A 21,381-nucleotide genomic window follows, 5' to 3' on the forward strand; every position below is an offset into this window, starting at 1 on the left:
AGCTCCGGTAATATTCATTACTACACCATAGGTTCCAAACAGTGCATCAAAAGTATTTTGTTGATAACAACCTAGAAAACAAACTCCTAATTCTACCAGTTTGGTGATTTCCAAATACCAGAATTATATGTCTTCAGTAGAAGTATTGAGAAGAGAATGACAGCCTTGTATGAGTAGCCGGTATTAGTTGGAGTTAAGAGACCGGAAAATATATCTTTCCTCTTGGGTAAGTTTTGTGAAATATCTGTTTAAAATTTGTTCGAAATCTGTTTTTCCGTTAATCAGTTGCCACACCAGAAGTCGAAACTTGTGCGAGCTAAGAACTAACGAGGTCTTACCTTTTAACGTGTGATTCCTAACACGGTATGTATGAAGAGTAAATTCTGAAACTTCATGCAAAGTGGTCTTCATTGAAGACGTTTTGTTGAACAGAGGGTGTTTGGGCCACCTCGTTTGATATTGAAAACCAGATCCAGCTCTATCTATGATATGATTATGATCATGACACTATAAATTTCATTCAAATGATATTGTATTATAATTGTTTTACCTGTAATAATCATTCGTTTGATATAGTTTTATAACTACCTACTGTTATAAATAAAACATTGTAGAATAGTTTGATGTCAGTGTCACTATTTTCATTCGGGTTTGAAAGCCGTCGATTTTTGGAATCGAGGAAGGAAGGAATTTCAAAAACAGGGTCACTGTATTCATAATTGAAATCTACTTCATTGGCTGCAGTGGTACTTTAATTCCTCCTTTTCCACATAATTCAAACCCCAGATATCTCCTCAGACTCCAATCAGGATCATTGTTATGTAAGCATTCCATACTCCAAAGCCTATAGCATCCATGTTGTCGGGGCAGTGTAATCATGGAACGAACCATGTAGGTTGCAAACTCCAGTGAAGATGTAATATCTTATGGTTCTTCAGGTTGAGTTGATATAATTTCCCCGCGTCTCCCTCATTACTCCAAAACAATTTTTACAGATAGAAACCTCAAGCATGTTTATGAAAACAATTTTGTGCTTCTCCAACTGTATTTATTTACTAATAGAGTGTTCCGAGTATAATTAATATGAAAAGCAGGCCATGGTCATGTAACTGCCAAAGAATTGACGAAATATTGATTCTAATAGGTAACAAATGACGTTGAATGATGAGTTTTCATGTTACATTTGGTTGAATGCCAATGCAAAATTCGTTTTGAGCTGAAAGTACTGATGAAAACATTTCCTGGACTTCCACCGGTAGTTATTGGTTTTATGAATGAAATAAAAATGAAATAATATATGTGGATTTTCCTTCATTTTGATACTGAATTGCATAATAAAGTGTTGTTATTTACAATTTGACAAGACAACTTCAAGTAATCCTAGTTTTGGAAAATTTTCTTCTTCAACAAGATTCCATAATCGTATTTTTGCACCATTCAGTTGTCCAAAATGAACCAGATTTTCAACTGACAGAAAAAGCAGGGAGAAATAATAGTTATCCATCCAATTTTTAGATCTTATTTTACAAAAATTTCATAATGAGTAACAATGAATAATATATAAAATAACTGAACTTCCTATTTCTTTCAAAGCATGACACGTATTTAAAATCTATTAAAATTCATTTAAAAAACTTCAACATTGAAAAAATTAAGTATTGAGGAAATATTCCACTTTCGCAAGTATTTCATCTTCTTTAAATATCCTCACTTTCTAGATGTACAATGCAAGTTGCATCATTAACTTTTTCCGACATCCGCGTCGAGATTCAAATTCAAAAATAAACACTTGGAATTCAGAAATATAAAACACGACTCACCTTGAAGATAATTCTCCACACCCGTGGTAGTTGTCATTCGAGGCTCATCCTTAAGAACTACTCAGAATACAAGCGAAAAGTTACATATTTGTTATTTTTATTATTTCAAGAGCTGCAAGATATGCGAGCCAGCCAAGATCGGCCCTCGTGCCGAACTGCCGCTGCATAGTCGTCTGGACGCGCTCCAAGCGTCCCACCGCGACGTCATGCGTCCAGGGGCGTACTGCGGATTTGTTGCCGGACGACGAGAGACAAGGTTTCTACTATGCTTCAACGAACAGCAGGATCGGATTTTGGTACTGATGGTGGAAAATCCAGAATTCTGATGAGAAAAATATATTAGCGTCTGTTTTAAGATTGTACAAGACGTCTGAAGTCTCAAAATTTACAAAAGTTTGCCTTACTTTAAAATAAGAAGGGAATATTTTTTGAAGAGATCAGTTTTTTCGGAAACTTTTTGTCTTTCTACTACTCCATCAATTAACATAAAATGTGGGAAACTCCAAAAGAAAGAAAAAAAAGGAATGAAATAAAAACTCTATACACTGAAGTTTATTTCAGATATAATCGGATTTTGAAACAGCAACTTTCACATGAATTTTGAGTTTCGAACAATTACTTTCATACGAAAATTAATTACACGAACATACTTTGTACTACATACATTATAGAATTGAAAGAGATATTATTCATAGGAACGTTACATAATATGATATATGAAAGAGTATTGATATGAAATGTCAGTTAAATGCTACCTTATCATCCTCAATGGTTTACTTCGAAGTTTCGGGATGAGGCAGTTGTCTAATGACATCATTAGAACCGTTTTGGAGAACAATACAATACGAATCACTCATTTCTTTCATACGCATACCAATTCATACGGCTAGTTGATCACAGACATAAAAATTTCATTTGAATTGCAAAAGTAATACCTTTAGGGAATATCAGTTTTTGGCGAAAAGCTTTCTGGCCCTATCATTCTCCACCATTAAACACAAAGTATGGGAAACTCTTCATAAAGTAGTTGTTTCGAAACTGTTTTTTCTTCCAGTTTGTATCTGGAAGAAACTTTTGCGAATGCACCAAGTTTTAAAATCTGTTTTTCCGTTAACCAGCTGTCGCACCCCTACGAACGACAACCCTCAGAAGTCGAAACTTGTGCAAGCTAAGGACTAACGAGGTCTCACCTTTCAACGTGTGATTCCTAACACGGGTTGGATGATAGCAACTGAAAATCGATCGGTCAGCCTGGGTCTTGAACCACCGACCAACACGATGGTCGATTTGAATGAGTGACTAACCGACGGGCTACCGACCGACTATGTACATCATAAAGTTTTTATTGTAGTTAATTTTTTCTTTCTTCCTTTGGAAGACATTTTTGTTTAATGGTGAAGAAGTAGAGAACCAAAAGGCTGTTTGCCCTACTCATTTATGAATTTTAACAATAGTTTATCAATCGTTTTCACTTCAACTTGCCTACTAGCAACTGTCACAGTACTGCTGAAAAATAACAAATTACAGAAATAGAGATTAAAATAATAAAAAAATACCAAAATGAGTCGATAATGAATATTAATAACTGAATCTAAATTAAAGTAAAACATATTTACTTCAATCTTTTACATTATACTTCCTAAACGACGACATTCAGATATTTGATTTTTTCAAATTTCGGATAATCAAATTAACTAAGTGATCAATTTAATGAAAATATGCTTCTCAAATTTGTTTTATAGAATTGTAGTAAGAGACCATAAATGTCTACATTGCTACAGTACTCATAGAAAGTTTCAGTAATTCTGATTGTGATAGAATTATTCCTTATATATGAGGAATATACTTAAGAAGATAATCATCTATATGATACAAGTGTTACGTGTAGGTACATAAAAAATTATCAGAGATGATATAGACAGAAAATTGAAAACGGCGTTCAGAACTTTGAAGATGAAAATCCGATCAGTAACCATTCCAAGAATATTCCAGTATATTCTACTATTACATTATATAAAAATAAAGTGAATCAGTGAAACTACAAATATCCTTAGATTTTTCCAATTCTGAAAACTGAGGCAGATTTCAGCTTCCGAAACGTTAAGCTTGGTGACTATATTATTTTGAGTCATTTCTTCATAGGCAAATTTATTGACTATGATGAGTTACTTATAAATGAAAAAATACTTTGAATTTACGCAATAACTCATCGGGTGACCTGAAATGTTTGCTCTTTCTGTACGAATAAGAAATTCTTAATGAAAATTTTCATATTTTCTCAGATTGTGGAAGGTGAAAATGCCCAAAGAAGGTCAATGAAAACTCGCGCACTACACGAAAAATGACGTTCACTCAATATTTTACACATAATAAGTATTATTAAGTTTAAGTATTTTCTTTTTGTTTGTGTTTTGTCCTCAATAAAAAGTTTTTTTTTGGTGGAGTCAGGGATTTTTGGACAACGAAAGAAATCCAATGCAAATAAATTATAGAAAAGTTGCCATTATGAATATGTATACAATAATCCTAAATAGCTGGTATTCGCATAAAATGTAAATTTCTTCGACTTAATTTAAAAACTATGTTTTGGTGAAAAACAATGTATTATTTTCTGGGCATAGACACAGAGAGATGATGTTTATACGGATTTCATGTTCAATTCATCCGTTGTGTATTTATGTTTGAATTTACTACTTTTGATTATATAAAAATTTTGAAAGTCATATAGTATTGCAAGGTTTTGTAAGTCATGTAGAAAAGAGTCAAATGTTTGAAATGTCAATCATAATTCAAGTTCATATTAATATTTTGGAAATTCTGTAAAAGTTTGTCTCAATAAATTTGTGGAAGTTTCTCTTATAGATTTCCGCATTACGAATTCTGAATGACAGATCACAAAGAAGTTCCATTTCTTTTCCTGTGATGATGATCCCTTTTTTTAATTTTTTTGTCGAACACAGATTACATCTTTTGGACCACTTTTCTATTACCCGAAAACAATTTACCCCAATGAGGTAGTCTGGGATCCGGCCCAGGGTTCTCTTGATGTGAGGAAGGGATAGTTCTGGTTGTAATGGCTTCTATTACTTGAGAGCTTCTTGTCGTCTTCTGAACACTGTTCTATCAGATTTGTGGACTATCGATTCTGTTGATTCTCAACTTTGCTTTGCAGACTTGCAGGCTGTATTGATGGTGGTTGGTTTTATAGTTCAGGTATTATTCCGCGTGACTGAGACTCACTTCTGTAGACTTGTAGGTAGCCTTCACATCAATTCTAGAAATAACAGTTCATTATAGAATTTCGTCTCCATTGTAAATTTTACGGGGGTGTGCCAGAAAGGCGTCTAGTTTAATGTTTCTGTATATAGTCCACTTCATGTATAATTGAGTTGACTATCACCAGTGAAACAGGCGTTTTCATTAACCGACTTCTTGCATGATGAATTAGTCCTTCTACTAGAAATTGTAGTTATAACAGATCAGCACTCAGTATTCCTCTAGAAGTCTAGATGATCCGAAGAGCCTACTTCATAGGATCAATAATGATATCGAATTGATCTATCGTTCCGTGATTTTAACTTCGGAAGTGTGCTTTGAGATTTTCTTGCATGAACCAAATAACTGGCAGCAGATATCTTGATGAATTTCGAGTGGTCTTGTGAATTTTAGGCGATCCATACCCATGAGGAGGTTCACTTGACTACGGTGTTGGTGTTGATCTCTCTTCATCAGAAGAGAAAATTCCATGTCTATTATCGATATGGTACATCTCTTTTTATCGAAATGGTTAAATTTCATAGCTCTTCTGAACAACGTCTTCAACATTCTAGTGCTAGATATATTCCTATCAAAATTTCAACATTTCTCTTTTTGGTAGGTAGAATTCTTATGACATTAACTGTCCATAGACAATTTAGGAGATTTCGTTCTCCACATACAGGATGGTTCTCGATTTTCAAATTGAATTTTTTTGAATCGGTCTGATCTATGAGGGAACTTTTTATTTGTGAAATTATAAAACAACGATAAAAATAAAAACAACAATCAAAATTTGTTGGCGCTACGGGGCGACTTCATTGATTCCAGTGGCGCATTTGCTTTTTCAGCTGCGGGAAAACTCGGAAAAACCTGCAGCATCATAGCGTCTGAAGATCTTGATCTGCCAATCTCCTCTCTCTCATAAAACAAAATGTAGGGTGTCTCCAGAGGATCCAAAAGATTCAATACACCGCTGGAACTGTTGGATTGAAGGAGTCGCAACTTAATAATTTTTGACATTTCGGCATTAACCCCACAGCCAGACTGGCCGATCCATAGATAATTTTCAGAACGCCATTTCGTAAGTTTATCAAATCATGAATCTATCGATGGGGGATCTTTTATTGTCTTCACACCCCTCTATCAATTCCGTCTCTGTCCCATTTCCATGGCCTTCTCATCGTACTCCAGAACGTTGCAGTCTAGCGGCGTGCGCTCTGACACAATATGCATGCATCATTGTTTATGTTCAGGATATGTTGGCATGCTTGAGCGGCTTCACTTAATGAGAACGTTATCCTGGCCTCGTAAGGACAATCTGCTATTATAAAGGAGTTAGGGAAATTTAGTGGTGTCATACACTAAGTAGATTTGTAAGGGCGCTTTGCAGGATGACGGGGTTCGTTGGAAATTATATCGCGACCGATGACACCTCATTTCTGAAAGAACATTCTGTTCTATTATGAACAATTTTGTTTACAAGAAGGTTATATAGTTTTGGATTTTGGATGCAATGGCCAATAAAGAAACTGTTCAGGGTTTCGGTAATCCTGGTAACCTGGAAGTGTTTCGTTTTATATTACATTCTTTATTTATGGTACTTACTTATTTATTGCAAGGAAGAGCAATTGAGTGATGACTTGTCATCATGCAAATTGAACTTTTATCTTCATATATTCAAAGATAATAGAGACGATATTATTATATTATTATTTCAGTATTTTCGGTTTTCCAATATCTACAGTTTTTGTTCTGTTTCTTACCAGATGAAATTTTCCAAACATTCACTTCTCCAAAACTTTTTCACACTGTAGAATTTGGTACACGCATGGTAATCAAACTGTTCAACCGCTTGATACCATGCTGGACATTGAATGGGCTTGTTTCATGATTTTTGGTTTATAGTCCACTTGATAGAAATTTCAAATTGAAAAACAGCTCACTTTGTCTCATCCCTCTAAATGCCGTAGTTTTCCCGTAATTAATCATTAAAAATCGAATGTGATAGGGTGTTGACGTCACGATCCTATTACCGCTTCTTGTTTGATTGGCCAATAGAAACAATAGAAATAATCAACATTGCCAAATCGTAAAATTTACGTAGCCTATAATTATCAGTTTAATTATGGAAGTGTATATGAACCCGTGAACGTTTCAATTAATGAAAAATTCTCCACATGGAATAAAATGTACACGATAAATCATGTTTGGAAGTAAGTTCTATATCTAAAATCAGTACACAAAGTCGATAAATCACAAAATATTTACCTAAACTATGATTTTATGCGTTATTTAATAACTTACAGTTATGAAATTCAAAAAATATAGCAAACTGGATTAAAGAATCATTTCAAATATTCAATTCATTCTACAATCCTCAATCTGTACAACTGCAATTTATTACAAAAAAAAACGATTCCTGCATACGTACCTCTTTCGAATATAGCTGCTAAATTCAAGCAAAACTTGAGAGGAAGGTTGAATGAGGTAAAGTATAGACAGAATTGATTGTACCCGAACTGATCCAACAAAAACTTCCGAGGTAATACCATTACTCATACGATAAAATTTAATGAAGTGAAGTGTATCATACTTTCATCGACAGTATTAACTTCAGATAATACTTTCTGTGGAGAATACTTGAAGTTGAAATGAAAAACTTAAAAATGAAAATTCAATATTTTCGTCTCTGTTTCATTTATAGTCACTTTTTAAATGATTTCTATAAAGTCTTGAAAGAGTAGAAGGATTGTAGTTCTTTTTTTTCACTACTTTCACCAATTTTTTTTCATCATTTTATCCTTTGGGAACCTGTCCTCATTATATGAAATAACTCATCTATAAACCAATGCGCTTTCTGTTTCATTGTGCCTTTCCGTACAATTAAAATCAGCACAAGAATGCACCATATTAATATTCAAAGATATCTCTAAAACACTTTTGAAACACACACAAACTAAACTCGAAGAAAAAAACGAATTGTTTCTACGCGAGCTGTCAGCTAAGAAAAAGTTGAAACTCAATGTTGCAATAATAAGCAGAATGGATCCGAATAAACCAATAAATTGTGATATGTGTAAGTACTCCATTTTTCTGAGAAAATGAACGACCAATTAAAATTTTCTGTAATTATTCATTCACTTTTTTTAAAGAATGAAGCCAGCAAACGAATAAATATACAATAATAAGATCGCTCGAATCCACGAATTAAGCATAAAAATGGACAATAATATTTGCCTTGATAAATGATATCAAATGGTTTTCGAATGCTCATGAACCCTAATAAAATAAATCAAATATCCATTCATGCTACCCACCAAAAATAAGAAATTCAACATTACTGGTATATTAGCCATATTGTCATCCAGTCAGCCAGCGTCTTCTGTAGTGAATGCGACAATGTGCTCTTTCTAATGTCAACGGTTTCCACAAACTTATTCTTGTTGAAATAATTTCTAATTGAATGTTGAGCACAAACTACTTACTCTATTGTTTGTGATGTTGAGCCTAGTTTTGTTAAAGCTGACTCCCGACAACTTACCAAGAGTCGATTTTGAAATAATCGATGAATTTTACTTGAAAAATTTGTATTTGGTACTGAAATGAAGAATGAAAAATTGAAACGGTAGGTGGTAGATTTAGTAGGTCCCTTTTATTTATATGACATTCATTTCAGCCTTTGTCTTTTATCGAAGGATGGAAAGGTTCGATTTAATTTTTATTTTATCTCGGCCAAGGAGCAGTGACTGGTGACTGAAAAGAGAAGCAAAATAGAAATACTCCAGAACATATCAATCCAAAAATAGCCTGAAAAAATATTTTTCGGAATGTAAACTAATGGCAGGGAATTCGCAGCAAAATAGGTACTCACCGAGACCTACCTTTTACAAAAAAACGTTCTTCAATTAGATAATTGTAACAGTTGTATTCAACCGAGTTGACAGCAATAACAGCAAAAATGGCGTCTGTCAAATTGGATCATCGGATCTGTGATTGGATATTGAAAACCATTACACTTGGCAACTCCGCTCTAGACACGATCAATTTTATTGGTCAACAGACACGCGGCAAATTTAAATTCTTTCTTTTCGAATTATTCTTTTTTCTGCAAATATAAAGAGATTTTGGGACCGATTAGGCTTGATAAGTATAATATACCCCTAACTCGATCAGTCTATGAGCAAACCAGTATCATTTTTCATAGCATGAAACAAGCCCATTGTATCCTACAGATATATATATATATATATATATATATATATATATATATATATATATATATATGTCAGTTTCCTTACTGAGTTTTTGTTCGTCCAACACCATGAACTCACTGAAATACTCAGTTTTTTATTTTTCTGACACCGTCTATTCTACTATTTCTTGGTGATCTTTATTTTTTGCTTTTTTCCTGTCATCTCATTTCAGACACTCGTTTCTATGTGTTACTTGAAACAGTGTGTGATCCCAAACTATCGGTTTGGTTCTATCAGTACACTTCTGCCCAACGTAACACAAGTCGATCAATTCCGGCATGAAAATTGTGTTCTCGGGATTCGACGAAGGCCGTTATTCCCTGGTCCTGATTGGCGAAGGTTTTACCGGCGAGAAAGTTAACGAAGTGCTTGGAGAGATGGTGGTAGTCGGTTATTCGTGAAACTTGCAGACGGGAGTTGTCGTGGAGCAGGATCAAACCTCTTTTGTTAACAAGGATCAGCTGCTGCTGACGCAATTTTCAGTACATTTCTTCGATTTCCTCACAATAAAACTCTGCTGTGGTGGTTTTCCCGGTTGCCATACTATGTATGTGAGACAACCTTTTAGAGACCATTTCGCAAGATTGCGACACAACTTAATTGATGGCGGTCAATAAAAAAAAAGCCGAAATTATATGAATTAAATGGGGCTGTTGAAAATGATCCCAAAACGTAAACGCGAAATTTGAAAATATCAACAAGCCTTCCAAGAACTAACGTTGGGAGAATTTTGAAAAAACGCAAACTGGACCAGAAGAGTTCATCATCTCAAACCAGGAGATTTTGAACGCCGCATGGCTTTTTGCCAGAGGTCCCTGGAAAGTTGTAACCAAGTGCGTAATTTTTCATTGAATTATATTTGGACAAATGAAGCTTATGTGAGCAGTGTCGGTTTTTTCACCGGCTACAGTTCTTACAATTGGGCAAAACAAAATCTTCATTCTGTTGTGTGGTAGAGAAGTCAAGGAAGATTTGGATTTAGTGTGTGAGTAGATGTTTTCAGGGGTAGAAATATCGACCCGTTCATTATTAATGGCACTCTCACATTTCAGAGGTATTTAGAAATATTGAGGCAAAATATTGAACTCCTTTTTGAACTGCCACTGATGAAGCTCGAAAAAATATATTTTCAACAAGACGGGGCTTCGGCTCACGACAATTATCACCAATTGTTGAACTGCAAACTTTGGTAATAATTGAATAGCCAACCAAGGACCCAACCGTTGGCCGGCCAGGTCACCTGATGTATATGGACTTCTATCTCTGGGGAAGGTTGAAAGATCTTATTTTTGAATTGCCAGCCAATTCTAGATACTGATTTGAAGCGGCAGTGATGCAAAGTTTCCCTTCTCTCTCTCTATCATTGAATTGATTAATTCAGCAAAAATAGTTCCGAAAATGTGTCGCTTGTATATAGGAGGAGCTGATAGACATTTCGAACACCTTCTCTGAAGAAATATATTTAATTTTTTGTCCTTTATCATTATTATCATTGTTGAAGTTTTATTTATTGGTAGTGAATATAGTATAAATTAAAACTATGTATTTAAATCATTTCTGTGGAAGGCTTCCTCAACATTTGATAGCTACTATTGATGAATTTTTTTCTGTTTTATATAACGCCGTTCGCCACTGGTAGCCAAAAACCAATTGTGACGTAGCTAACAGCGCGCGAATGTACGATGTTCGTTGCCGCTCTGGATGTAGCGAGAATAATGCTACCAATTTCGATGGAATTTCGGCAAAATTTTCTATTGCATTCGATTACGATATATAAACGCTAGCCACGATTATATCAACACAGTTGAGTGGTAGTTACAGTGCGGTATGCAAAGTGATCGAGTAAGGTGATAGACATTCAAGTAATAGTTGAAGTTTCAGTTGAAGTGTTTGTTGTATTTGAAAATTAAGTTAGATTACTCAGTGTAGTCCATTATTGGTCAACCCACTAGGACAAATGTAACATGAAATTTTATGAAAAAACATAAAAGTTCTGTATTTCAAAGATGACTCTAGAAAACATCAAATGTACTACATTTTTGGAAATGTAATTTTAATCTCTATAAAAATATGCAGGAATATCCACGGTGTCTCATTGAAAAAAATAAGCTCTTACATCAATAACTATCGATATCTCATTCGAAAAAATAAGCTTTTCACACCAATGCAAATGTGCATTTTCGAAAAATGTGTTTCAACTCACAAACGATGATAGATATCGATATGCGGTTTTCACCATTGAGTTCGTCATAGAATTTGACCGCCAGAAATAGCCATCAGTTTCCATCTATCTAGTTTGAAAACAGAAAACAAAAGTGTCCAATTTGGCCCACTCTGTACCAGTCCATCTGATGACGCTACCGTGAACTTACGTTCATTGTGAAACCATTAACAGCGCAGTCTTGTGGATTCTATATTTTTTAAAATTTTTGTTGGAATCTTATCATATACTTACTTGTAGTTCTGTAACGAAAAATATAATAATATTAAATTTTTTTCTTCACATTCATTATTACTCGTCTTTGATCTTTTGGCACCTAATTTTCTTGAACTCGACTTCAGAATACTTCCTTTTGCTAGCAAATTCAGCGATGCGATTCCAAGAAAATTAGAGTAAACGAACAAACGAAGTGATGTTGTGGAGAGAAAAAGTACCTCAATTCAAAGTGGGGACTATCGCGACTTCTTAGATGCGGCAATTTCTATGCACGGAGCTATAACGTAGTTAGTAGGTAATATTCTGGTCTGTCTCAAGATTGTTCATATTCACGCGACTACCTTTTGTATGTGAATCAATGAAACACGTTTCCATACTTCATTCTCGGTAAATAGTATTATATTTTATTGTTGTTTTTATTTTTATCGTTGTTTTAATGAAAATTTGTATTATATTTGAACTCAGAATGAACACACTGTAAATTGACGATATACCAATCGGTTAAAAAAATAGGATAAAATGCATTGAAGAATAGTTTAATGTATCAGCTCAACTGAGAGAGCTACTGTGTAGCGAAACGTGAAGATTATTTTGTTAGCACAGATTGTTGCGAAAAAGTTTGTATCTGAATGGAGAATAATTTGCATTGCAGGAACTTTCTTTTAAAACGATCGAACTTTAGATGTCTTGGGAGGTAAAAGCTTATGGAAATTGCCATTCATATGAATAATGAGAAGATGGCCTCAAAATAGACCCTTTTGGTATTCCATGATCCATATCCACTATATTTGATGAATTGCAAATACTGCTAGTTCTTTAGAAGAAACATACGATTGGGAAAACTACAAATTGGCTTTTCTAAAGTAGTAAATGATAGATAATACAGTGAATAGAGAAATATTCACGTCAACATCGGTGAATATTTTGCCTCCGGAAGTATTCTCGTATATATCCCAGATCATTTCGGAACGATCAGGGGAATTATATGATGTGGTAGCTCTTCATTTCCAATTCAATAAGGTTGCTCCCATTTTTTCCTGAAATTTTTTTGGCGATATAAGGGCAGTCCAGATCATTCTTAAGTAGTCTAAAGCATTCCTCAAAATTCAATATCATAACGGAATATTCTGGAATATTCAAGAATAGCCCAGGTGAAACTTTCCAGAATGATTCAGAATGTTCTGAAACATTCAGGACCTTTCGAAGCCCACTGCTCCTTTCAATCCAACTGCCACACAAAGTTATATTAACTCTCTGAGCGGATCCGGGTATCCCTATGTTAACAACTAAAAATTTCAATGAGCCTTTTTCCTGAGAATAGTGCAGCAAACGTGTCACGAGAGGCAGCACTATCAGTAGGGACAAACATAAACTATTCACATGTGAAACAGTGTTATTTACGTAATATTAATTTATTATTTAAAAATATAAATCTGATATAAAAAATTATTTTGCGCTAGTATAATGCCAATAAAGCATTGCTGTTTTGCGAATTGTACGTCGGATAATCGATATCCGGGAGGAAACGTGTTTTTATACCATTTATAAAACCTCAGATTAATGAGGTTAGATGCAAGAATTGGATACATTCTTCGAGGAGAGTGGATTTAACAGTGCAGAAAATAAATGAATATTCATATGTATGCTCTAAACATGAAATGAATAGTAAGTTTTTCATAGTTAATTGATACCATTGATTAGAATGAGATATAACCTCAATCGTTTATTGAATTAAATTCATTTATTATATTTCATTGAATTTATTTCACTACCATCTATATTTGATTCATATTCCACTTGAAAATAAATCTTAAATTCATAATCATTTTAAATCTCTTTTATTACAGTTTGAATCTACCGCTACTCTTTTACTAGAATCTGTATACTAACCTGTCTATTAATTCACTTTTTTTCCCAGTTACTTTTAAATTACGGAATGCAAGCCAACGTTTCAATGTTACAACATTGTTATCCTTTACAGTTGTAAATTTTAGTTTTGCTCCAGGAACATTTTCTTCTGTTAAAAACGTTATTTTTTGATTGTACCTACTTCACCATATGTTTATATGAGGATTAGGCAGTGTTTGTTCCTACCGGACTACTAGCGCTGCTAGTGAGTGATTTTTCGTACTTCAGGAAAAAGGTTCATTCAAAACACAAAACAAAAATTCAACATTAGCCTTTGAAATTGTTCATGTTGCATCGATTTGGCCGGTCGCTAAAATTTTTTTTGGGCGGCAGTTTCATTTTTCGATAACTCCTACGATAATAATTTAAATTGTATAGTGTGAAAAGTGATTGTAATATGCATCAAAGACAACTAACGTAATGATAAGGATTGATATCGTATATGCGTCAAAATTGCTTTACAATTACGACAATATATGTAACCAATAAAGCTATCCTCAAAAGATAGACATATGTCATAGCGGAATTTTTGGTGGTCCTATGAAAATAGAACAATATGAACCCTTCCTTTGAATCATACCGTCCATTGGTGAAAACAGTTTGAAAATCAATTCGGTAGTTTTTGAGTTTATCGTGTTCAGACAGACAGATAAAAATGGTGGAGCACTTCAGTTTATAATAGCTTCCTTCGTTTTCAACGTAAAAGTTTTCATCAGTTTCATCATCAAAGTTTCCATAGAACTCAATATTTCAAATCCTTTTGGTTCATTTCGTGAATAAATTGAAGAATTGCGTTACATAAATATTTGCAAGTGAAATCTGTACTTATCGACTATTGAAACATAAAATTGTAATTTTCACTCTTTCCCGTTACATACATTTTCTTAATATTCATCCACAAATGTTCCGTATGCCGCAAGTCTCAAATGAAATCCCAAGAAAACTTGTGCACATACTCTTGATATGACAGACGTAAAAAGAAATGGGCATAATAGGAGTTTTGTCGAGTTGGAGTGGAATTGCATTTTTATATTCTACCAAGTTAGAGCCATTCATATATATTCCAGAACTTCTTTTGAATACAAAGCACCTGGAATTTGATTTTCAAATTTTGGGATATGGAGTTTCCTAATATATTGTTTAGTAGCGATCTACCCCGCTTTTCATGGGTGGTATCTACGACCCGGTTTCGCACGGATATCATATCTCAATCAATTTACTCAAAATTTCAATTACACATAAACGTTTCTTTTGAACCACTTCAAATCACTCCGTTTATTGATGAAAACCATACGTGATGGAATTGGCTGCTACTTGATGAAAATCTATTGCGTATTCAAGTTACAGGTGAGATTGACCCTGAATAGTTGACAAAACCGCAACACGTGTTTCGCTATATACAACTGGAATCAATATGAAACTTCATGAAATATGAATCAATACTTTTGTTTCAAATTAAATATTTGTGAATGCAAAATGAAGTGGAACAATGTACAAGTTACATAAAAATAAAAAGAAAGGATAATAAAAGGAAATGAACATAGTTTAAAAAACTAAAAAACCCGCTTTTGAAGAATATCGAACTAAAAAGTTGAAAATATTGTTTTTAATTAGCTTAAAACAATAACAAACGAAAAAGACTATTATTATTGTGAAACGTTTACCATATATATATATATATATATATATATATATATATATATATATATATATATATATATAATATATATATATATATATATATATAAATATCTGTTTATATATTCATATAGATATGTTATTTTGTTTATATGGCATTTATATTGCATATAAACAATGTTTTTCAGAAAATGTGATATTAAAGATATTTAGATATTTTTATCAATCTACTTGTTTATATTCTGATTTCATGCACTTGACAATGTTTTATCTTTCTCAAAATGTTCACTAAAACTTCGTCCAATATGAGTTTTTCTTTGGACAATAAAGCATATTCATTATTATTATTACAAACATATATACAGGTGGAACTAATATAAAGCATGTGAAAAATGGATTTTAGCATTACTAGTTAAATATGTTAATGAGAAAAATAGTCTATATTTACAATTGAAGAGAAATCCATAGAACGCAACTTTGACAAATGAATATTATAAAACTAAAATCAATGAAAACAAATACAACCCTCAAAATCTGTGGAGGAACATGAATGAAATAATGAATCATAATGAAAATGAAAGAGATGATATCAAGATCATAAAAACTGAAGACGGAAATATAAGTCATGATATAAAGAGAATAGCAGACATCTTCAAAAATACAACCCTAAAAGTCTGTGGAGAAACATGAATGAAATAATGAATGATAATGAAAATAAAAGAGAGTGTATATTGCTGAAACCCACCACCCCAATCGTTTCAAATATAATTAGGGAACTCAAAAGTATCGTGGATTGATAACGTCGAAAGCAAAACACTTAAACTAGTTGTACAATATGTTGTGGAACCCATATCACAAATTTTTAAACGAATAATAGAAATAGGGAACTTTCAGACTTTTCTCAAAATATCTACAGTCACTCCGATTTTCAAAAGTGGGGCTAGAGACGAAGTAATAAACTATAGACCAGTATCCCTAATAACTAGTCTCAGCAAGATTTTGGAAAAATCATTGAGAGTAAGACAAAAATCCTTTCTTAAAGAGCACAAAGCACAAATTCACAATTTGGATTCAAAGACGAAAAATCTACTCAAAATGCCCTAATGAATTCAACAGATCACATTTACAAAGCACTGGATAAGAGCGAGCCCACAATAGGTGTGTTTTTAGATTTATCGAAAGCATTCGATACTGTTAATAACTCGATTTTGCTGTCATGTCTAGAAAACATCGGTTTTCAAAACATATCTGGTAAATAGGAAACAAGAAATAAAAATCGAAAACATTAAAAGCAGCGGAAAAATAATTGAATGTGGGATACCCCAGGCAACGATTCTGGGACCAATATTCTGCATATATTTGAATCGAATATTTTCAGCTCTGTTCAGCTCATCTGGGCACATTTTCAGTTTTGCAGACGATATTGATATAGTTTACTCTGGAGAAACATGGTCAGTGGTGAAGGACCAGGCAGAAAAAGAACTAGAAATAATCAAAGATTGGTTTGATTACAGACAACTGTCATTGTTATAATAGAGTTATAATAGACCTACATTTGAGAATTACTGAAAGTAATTCATAGAAAGTTTTTAAAAACAATTATGAATGAACTTTTCCATTATTCTAGTCATAAACTACATGAAGAAGGTGGTATTCTTGATTTGAGACAGGTATTTTACAAAACTCCTGTGTTATACCAACACAAAGACAAAATTGATTGAGCAAGCCTAAACACGAACACAATACACGCAACGATAAGAGGGTCGAATAGATCCACTCACTTTGGACCTAAGTCTAAAGGACAGAAATCATTCAGTATTCTAGGACCGATTACCCTGAAGAGGAATACGCCTATAGCAGGGCCCCACACAAAATACATTCACAATATTTTGTAATTAATCTTAAAGCTGATAAAAATTTTTGACTTGACTAGGACCGATTGTCTACAACTCTTTACCGGATAAAAAAAAACTGTAAATGATTTCCAAAAATGAAAAAAAAAAACTCTCACACTTCATTTCTAGTCTACCACAAGAAAAAATTATTGAAATTTTTGATCTTGTTCGCTTAAAAAATAATTAGATTCATTTTACTACCATATTCGTTGCGAAAAGACTGTTTATTACTTCTATCCTTGACACGTGACGTGACCGTGCAAAGTACAAATATTTCAGACTTCCTTTTGGACATTTGACTACGTATCAGGACTGTAATATTGTTTTATTTATTTTATCTACTTGGTTTCATTGAAAAACGCACTTACCAAAGAATTCTCGACACACTCTATTCACCTAACACCCATATCATTTTCCTTGTTATATTTGTAATTATTGAGGTTGTTTGTAATGTTCAATGTTGAAATATCAAATCGATAATTTTATTCATATGTACACTTTGATAAGATTTTACATTTTATATTCTTTATCAGATTTATAGACTTCATTCAATATTTCCGATGTTAGGTATATTTTATATTTCAGTTTTTATATTCAGGCATGTTTTTCACCACATACACAGAGAATTTCATGTTATGGTTTTATTACTAGTTACGAACTAATGTAAAATGACAGAGCAAAATGTAGTCATAAATGTTCTGCTACCCGTGCGCAACCGGGTCGGATCGCTAGTCACGAACAACAAAATCGTTTTATTTTCCCAAAATGAAGCTCGCTCAGAATCCAATTCTTATCTCTCGTAGGCGTTTCCAAGAAAAACAAAATATGATGACAAAACGAATGGGGCGCCAAGTATAATGATCACATAATGGAGAGTCGCTGAAATACGATTGACAAAGTATCCCATTGAGGAAAAAAATCATATTTTACTTTGATATGATGTGGTTTCGAAGCTGCACATAATAAAGGAATATGGACACTTTTTAATATTCAAACATATGTTGATTTAGAGATTTCTTCTTCATTTTTTATATCACTCTAGCGTGACTCTGATTACAACTAGTTGCCACGTAGTGGAAACTGCTGTGGAAACCAAAAGACGAATCTTTTTGGGGGTCGATGTCGATGATTGACTTTGAAACTGACTGCCTTGGGGAGCCATGATAGATGGCTTCTCCATAAGGGAAGATGTTATCGCCTCTACTGACTCAGGCTCATTGTTCAAAGACACGAGTCCAGAAAAACATTCGTTTAATTTTTTCAGCTCGTGCTGATGGTTCAATTTTTTTTAATTAGTTTGGTTGTTGCTTGCATGTTATTTCAGTGTAATTTCAGTTTTTTGCTTAATAAAATTGTTATTTTCAGCTAATCTTTTTAATTTTTTCAAGGATTTCAAATCGATTTATATCATATTAGAAAATGGAAGACCAAACTGATGAAATACACCACGAAACATTGCAACCACCTTCAATTAAAACAATTGTTGTTCAGCCCAGCACTGCTGATGGGAACTATGGCAAAACGAAATAGCCTTATTTGTTGTTGGATTACGAATGCTCAATTTTTGGGCTCTGGTTACAATTACTCTCATTGAAGCAATAAGTTACTAGTTATAAAACAATATTTTCCTCATCCTACAAGCTGAATTTAACCGAAGGATTCGAACATTCCAGCTTCTGACTATATGCGAACGACCTCAAGATTTATCGAACCATCAAAGAAATCCAGGACTGCAATGTTATTTTGATGCACCTGCGGAAATCTGTCGCAATAAAAGTCTATACTCAAATCACGGTAAGTGACACAATATAACTTTGACCAGAAATAGAAATCCCATAGATTTTCAATACCAAATAGGAAATCATTCAATTAAAACGGTGAATGAAGTACCCGATTTAGGAGTAATAATGGTTTTCACAATGATGTTTAAATCTCATATAGAGAAAACCGTTAATATGTATAATCGTTCTGTTGTAAATCATGCCCTGAAAAAAAAAACGTCGGTCGACGCTAGTAGCCATAAACCAGGCGTGACGTGGCTAAGAGCACACGAGTGTACGATGATTCCCCGCCACCCTAAAAACAGCGAGAATAATGCTGCCGATTTGGCGAAATTTATACGGCATTCGATTACGATATTTGAAGGCTGGCCACGAGGATATCGACACAGAGAGTGATGGACTACTTCTCCAAATGACCTGAAGTAGTAGCTTTACCCAACCAAGAGGCTAAAACGGTGGTAGAGGCCATGTTGCAGAACGTAATTGTCAGACACGGAGTACCCCAAGAACTACACTCGGATCAGGGCCGCAACTTCGAATCGGATTTACGGAAGGAAATGATGACTCTGTTGGGAATAAATAAGACAAGAACAACTGCTCTTCACCCAAGATCCGATGGAATGGTCGAAAGGCATAATCGCACCATCAATAAATACCTCTCGATGTTTGTCTCCAAAAACCAAAGAGACTGGGATAAATAGGTTCCTCTTTTTCTGTTGGCATACAGGAGCTCCCAATTGAACTGAACTGAAGCTTCCGATAGATGTTTTGTGTGGCAGTCCTTTCGATGAATCTCAATAGGTACCTCTTTCAGAGTATGTGAATGACCTGAAGGAGAGACTGGAAATTATACGCTAGTTTGCCAAATTACAGCTTTCCAAATTACAGCTTTCCAGCGACAGGATGAAGATAAGATTTGACAAAAAGTCGCTGCCAGAGGGCTTCAAGAAGGGCGATGTAGTGTGGCAAAGACCTTACTTGGTAACCAAAAAGATAAACGATCTAGTGTACAGAATCCAATTGTCACCCAGAAGCAAGCCTAAAGTTTTCCACATTGAGAAGCTGAGTCCTTACATGGGTCGTGATGTCCCCTCTTGGAATGTTGTTCGGGGCGAACAACCTCAGGGAAGAGAATGCCCGAAAGAAAATAACGCCGGCCGCCGCTGGTAGCCATGAACCAGGCGTGACGTAGCTTAGAGAGCGCGAGTGTACGATGATTCCCTGCCATTCTAGAAGCAGCGAGAATAATGCTGCCGATTTCGGCGGAACTTTGGCGAAATTTCTACGGCATTTGATTACGATATTTGAAGGCTAACAACGAGGATATTGACACAGTCAAATAGACGTTACAGTGCGGTACGCGAAGTGATCTAGTGAGGCGATAGACATTCAAATAATAGTTGGAGTTTTAGTTGTTGCATTTAAAGTGAAATAAAGTTGAGTTTGATTATTCAGTATAGTCAATTATTGGTCAACCCACGGGAAAAAACCCTAACAGTTCATTGGAATTCATTATCAGAAATACAAGACATTTCAAAACCGCAAAAACTCTGCTGAATCTATATTACTCTCGTTATTCTCGAACATGTATACACAGTCGTTTGGATTTTGCATTTGTCGTTTAGAGTCCGCAGTATACGATTTTCCAACAGAAAATTGAAAGTGTTCAAAGTGCAGTTCTCTCAGCGGAAATCACGTGACAAAGTGAGAGAAATGTCAGAACTTCAAAAATTGAAAATAAAATTAATTATTTTGGATTGAATTCAACAGATAGAATTTGTACAACACTATCAATCAGAAATGATATTGTATCTGTTGTGTAAAATTAGAAGAGATAATAAAATCATTGGAATTAATTGAAAATCGAATTTTGAACTTGTGACAATTAGTATAGTTGGTATCCAGGAAAAGTAAATGAGATTCAAGTTTTTTGTCAACAAGAGGATTTTTCTCCTAGCCTCGAAGAAAGAAGCCACGCTATTTTCATGCTCCATAAACTATTGAATATCAAGTCAAAAACAACTGGAATACTAGTATTGTACTAGTAATAAATTATAATTAAACTAAATCCAATACGACCTACCTTCAGAAGCCACTCCATGAAGTAAATGAATCAAGAAAGTTTTTTGTAGCAGATTTTCGTTTTTCCAAGTCCAGTTTCCATTGGCTTTCATCAAACAACTTTATTGGTACAACATAATTTCACACGTAAAGAAGAGAAACCAGGTATTTATATCAATAATTTTAGAAGTTCGAACTTTTCCTGAATAAAATATATGCATTTGAAAGATCTGTCCGAATAGATAAGAAAGACAATGAATTTAAATATTTTCATAAGAATTTCTTACAGATAGGCAGATAGATAAAGGTGATTCATGCAAGAACTAAAAT

At 34.0% G+C, this 21,381-nt stretch overlaps 1 protein-coding gene across 2 annotated transcripts in view; it reads right to left on the bottom strand.

Moving 5' to 3' along the window:
- Positions 1 to 17,709, bottom strand: part of LOC111517846 (hydroxysteroid dehydrogenase-like protein 1) — a 110,696-nt gene extending 92,987 nt beyond the window's left edge. Inside the window, exons 1-2 of one of the 2 annotated variants that reach the window (XR_002723867.2) lie at positions 17,578 to 17,592; positions 1,821 to 2,142 (exon numbers count right to left, since the gene is read on the bottom strand). The gene's annotated coding sequence lies outside the window, so the exon portion shown is untranslated. Of the gene's footprint in view, positions 1 to 1,820; positions 2,143 to 17,577 lie in introns of both variants that reach the window. The other variant, XM_023174130.2, reaches the window with a different exon arrangement.
- Positions 17,710 to 21,381: the final 3,672 nt, after the last annotated feature.

Source organism: Leptinotarsa decemlineata, unplaced genomic scaffold (genome assembly GCF_025532065.1).
Source record: "Leptinotarsa decemlineata unplaced genomic scaffold, Ldec_3_MD MMD2_tig00000505_RagTag_RagTag, whole genome shotgun sequence".
Classification (NCBI taxonomy): domain Eukaryota; kingdom Metazoa; phylum Arthropoda; class Insecta; order Coleoptera; family Chrysomelidae; genus Leptinotarsa; species Leptinotarsa decemlineata.